Source organism: Montipora capricornis, chromosome 3, assembly GCF_036669925.1.
Source record: "Montipora capricornis isolate CH-2021 chromosome 3, ASM3666992v2, whole genome shotgun sequence".
NCBI classification, from domain to species: Eukaryota; Metazoa; Cnidaria; class Anthozoa; order Scleractinia; family Acroporidae; genus Montipora; species Montipora capricornis.
The window spans coordinates 9,735,878-9,740,877 of NC_090885.1; the positions used below are offsets into that span (position 1 = coordinate 9,735,878).

At 38.1% G+C, this 5,000-nt stretch overlaps 1 pseudogene; it reads left to right on the forward strand.

Moving 5' to 3' along the window:
• Positions 1–897: 897 nt before the first annotated feature.
• Positions 898–5,000, forward strand: part of LOC138039819 (piggyBac transposable element-derived protein 2-like) — a 10,628-nt pseudogene continuing 6,525 nt past the window's right edge.

Below are 5,000 nucleotides of genomic sequence, written 5' to 3' on the forward strand. Positions count from 1 at the left end.
GCAACGTCTTTTACCGTGTCCTTCTCCGCGGTGTCTTCTTGGGCTAAACAACTCCACGAATGGATTCCATTTACTTGCATTTATTATTATTATATATCAGACTCACTATGAAAATCTGATTGGTCAAGAGCATTCAATCAATTCACAATAGCTTGTGAACTTGACATGATAAATGTAATATCTGCTGCAGATATTACATTTATCATGTCAAGTTCAACGTCTGCATGGTTACTAAGCCCCTTGGAGTGTTCTCCTCAGAAAGTACCCCCCCGACACATATGTCCAAATAAATTCTTACCACAATTGCTTGTAATCTCGCAGTCTTATTGGCTAATTTGCCGTTGTCCATGAGCGTCTAGACAACGCTGCTCGCGTCAATTTGTCACGCAATTTCGTAGCCAAACAGGAACGCTCATTTTGGGAAATAAACCATTCATATTGCGAGAAAGTTATAGACAACGCTTGCTCTTTCTTTGAGTCATGATTTTGGTCACGCTCTGAAATAAACAATTTGTTTGGCGTTGAATATTGTGGTAAAAAACAAATCAAAAGGGGTTCAGCCTTGTCTGCTGTTGTCGACAACGATATTCGTCATTACAGTGGTCAAAATTTGTTGTGGACTCACCCGGATGCACTTCGTGAGTCCACACCAAATTTGACCACTGTGATGACGAAAATCGTTGTCGACAAGACTACAGACAAGGCAAACCCTCCTTCGATTTGTTAAACAGTCCCACTTTGCTCTCTCTTGATTACACGTTTTGAGGCCTGGAAACCGCTAGTTCATTTCGGTAGGGCATACATACATCATCCCTCTGAATTATCGTCGAGTTGGCCATTTTTGACAAACATTTCGAGGTTTTCAATTAGAAAAGCGTGTTGGAGAGTGATTTTAAAATGGCGGCAGCTAAAAATAATACTTCGTCGGATTACGACTCAAGGAATGATCGAAGTGTTGTAAATATCCTGTTCGTTGATGAAGATGAAATTTTGTTTAACACCCAATCTCTGAGAACGAATTTTACTGCTGATGAGTCGGGATTCGACCATGAAGAATCAGATGAATCGACATCTGACGAGGGCACGGAGGAGGAAATGGAAGTAGAGGTACAAGACTGGTCAGAGGAGACTTTTAGTAGAATTATTTCACGAAGATGACCGATTGGAATAAATCTTAATTCTGAAAACTTTCGATCATGCCTGGATTTCTTTTGATGATTCTTCACGGTGGAGGTATCGAAATTGCTAGTAGAACAAACTAATTTATATGCAGACCAGAAGAGGGACCATCACGAATCTTCTGTGTGGTATCCGGTCACAACCGACGAAATAAAAGCTTGGGTTAGTTCCTGTAACTGGAAATGGGTCACTAAACCAAACCTTATCTCTTATTGGAGCACAGATCCTGCTTTTAAGCTCTCTCTTTTTCGCCAGTATAATGCCCAGGGATAGATTCCTTCAGATTTTGCGTTACCTACATTTTGTAGACAACACCCAGGCACCCACGGATGGCTCTGCTGATTACAATAAGTGAACAATAATAATACCTAGATTTCAGCAAGTGTATAAGCCTCAGAGGCAGCTGACCATACATGAAGCTTTGATCAAGTTCACAGGAAAAGTGCACTTCAGGCAGTTCCTTCCAATCAAGCTAGGAAGATTTTGAATAAAAGCCTTTAGACTTGCAGAATCCAGTAGTGGCTATTTTTTCAACAGTAAGATTTATACTGGTAAGGAAGGAAATATTGTGGAGAGAGATTTAAGTGGTAATGTCTATAATTGAACCATTCTTGGACAAGGGATATTACGTCTTCATGGACAATTATTACTATACGTCAGTCACATTATTTGAGTTACTTGAGAAGAAAAACTCTAGTATGTGTTACAGTGAGGTCCAACAGATCTGGCCTATCAAAAGAAATCTGTGGTGTGAAAGAAAAGAAAGTCAAACAGTTTAAACGGGGGTAGAGGTTGTACAGACAAAAAGGAAAATTTCCACATGCTCTTTGTAACTATGTATGGTTTTACCAGGTTTTTGCATAATTGTTTTGCCTCACAAGCATTTTAAGTTATAGGGCTTGTATTTATACATAATAGCCCCTAGCCCCCTTACTATATATTAAGTATAGTTTTCGACTCCATTTTTGGACTTTAAACTGTTTTTCTCCATTTGTGTTTTTTTCTGGTCGCACCCTGATCGCGCATGCGCAAGATTTGTCTGTCTCGCAGAAGGAAGTTTTAGTGGGATTGAACCGAACTCTGTATCTCTTCCTTCAGAGGCAATCGCAATGACCACTAAACCACGGAAAACTACGTGACTGATTAACGGGGAAATATGTACTAAAGAATTGTGTGCGTGACTGGAAACGAGTTTTTGTGTTTTTGTTGCACACAATGCAATATCCGGTTATCGTATGACTCTGTAACAGATATCGTAATTTTACAATCCTTCTAGTATTGTTAAGAAAAAGTATTAAATACTTTTAAATATCATCGTAGAGACTTGCATAGCATCTTTTTTTCTGGTTTTGATTAGAATCAACTGTTAACAACAGTTTTAAATGTAAACAAATATCCACGATAGCACTTAACCATATCATTGCGTCATGGAATGGGGACTGTGGACTTCGGACAACAGAATTGAAACTGGATATTTACCAAGATATTGCAACATCAAAACAAACCCACTGAAATACTGTGAACTTAAAGGAAGTCCGCTAAAAATCCTTCTTGTTAACTACGAAAAGCATTCTCTAAGATACCAAGGACCTCATATACGGTCAAAACTACAATAAGCGACAAAAGTGGTTGAGACACTGATCTGGAAAGACCACAATAAGACGAAGGCAATGATTTTGAGCATTAGTCCCTTCATTGGTCCTTTGAAACCTTTGAAGTTGGGTGAGGACTTTATTCGGTACATATCCTCTACTGCGTGTCTCGGGGTTACCATCAATGACAAACTGCCTTGGTCTCAGCATATTAAATCAATTTGTGTGTCATTCAATACCAAAGTCAAAATGCTGAGACGTATAAGTTTTTTACCCGAATCTATGTTAGAAACTCTGTATTTTAAGACTGTAATCCCAAGTGTCCTCTACGGGATTGTGGTTTGGGGCTCTGGCTCCAAATTTAAAGAATTAGAATTGATACATATCAGAGCTGCTAGACTAATTCATAAGTTGGCAAAGGGCATGACTGATAAAGATATCTTACAGCAAGAGTGGGGTGGATGCCTCTTGAATATTTTTATAAATTTCGTATTTTAATTATTACTCATAAGGCTTTTTATAAATTAGGTTTAGAGGAAATAAATTCATTAGTTGTTAGGAGCTGTAAGAGCTATAATCTTAGGAAATCTTTAAATATTTTAGTTAATAGGCCAAACACTGAGCTCGGTCGTAATTCCTTTGTACACAGGGCTGCAATCGCCTGGAATTCCCTGTCTGATAGTGTAAGATCTTTTTCTAATCCAACCGGCTTTAAAAATTGACTGAAGCAGTTAAAACATATAGTTATGAATATCATTTTTGGAAAAGACAGCTCTGTAGTTTATGATAAGCATTCAGATTTCTATTATTATTGATACATATTTATGTTTTATTTATTTTGTAGCGATTATTCATCTTATTTATCTAAAGTATAATACACTACCATATGTATGTATTGTTAATTTTATTACAGTAGGTCCACATCAGCTGTAAAGTTGCTTCTTTCCTCTTGACCTGCTTTACTTAATAAAGTTATGTATGAATGTATGGTAAGATCACTTTAACATTACATTTTCCACTCATACTCCCCCCTCTCTCCCACCTGCCCCCTTTAATGTTGGTAACAGAAAAAGGAAGTGTTGGCGAAAAGAAAACAACATTGTTGGGGGGAGAGAAGGTTAGAGGAAAAGATTTAGGGGGAGGGGATTGTCCAAGATTCCTTAACAGGGAAAAGTGTCTCAAAACTTTTGGCGCTTATTGTAGGTGATACATTGAAGGACTCCTTGAACATTGATTTTTAAAAAGGACATTAGGGAAATAGACCTAACGTTGGCCAGCGGAACTGTTGCTTACGGCCACCTTTTCTCTAGTTCGAAGTCTCCACTTCGAGACGTAAACAGACAACTTAAAAAATAGGCAACCGTAACTTACAGCACTGCCTGAGAAAACAAGGTTAGCAAGATATTTGTTACATCTCCAGATCATTGAATCAAGCAACAAAAAATTGGTGTACTGTAGAATACGGCTTGGGTATTCCGACTTTATCGTCTAAGAACTAAAGGTAAATGAGTCACATTTGGGATGATAGAATCCACTTTACAACTGTTAAATTGCCGTTTTGTGATCTATCGTTTAGCTGGGACCATCTGCATGATAACAGAAATCAAATTCCAACTTTCGTCTGGTTAGAGCTGAAACTAATAAAAATAAAAATAATTAATAATAATAATAATAATAATAATAATAATAATAATAATAATAATAATAATAATAACTGAATAAATGTTTGAAAGAAAATTTGCCCTGAGCGGGATTTGAACCCACGTCCCCCCATTACCAGTCGGGTGTGATCACCACTACACCACCAGGACAACCATGCTGGCAACACAGCCATCGAAGAGGTGATTTACGTGGTTAAGGCGTGGGCCTCCCGGGAAATTTTCTTTCAAGGTGACAAGGTAGGGGAGCCTATAACTTCACTTGAAACCCAACTAAGGATCAAGTTAATGATGCACGACCGTAGTCAACTTAGCGGATGACAAGGAAGGATCCTAGAAGGATACAGGCTAATTTTAATTTTAGAGAAAGTGTAGGAGAGAAACCCTGACAATGCACACCCCAAATAATCATATTTTTAACTGAATAAATGTTTGAAAGAAATTCTAGGATCCTTCCTTGTCATCCGCTAAGTTGACTACGGTCGTGCATCATTAACTTGATCCTTAGTTGGGTTTCAAGTGAAGTTATAGGCTCCCCTACCTTGTCACCTTGAAAGAAAATTTCCCGGGA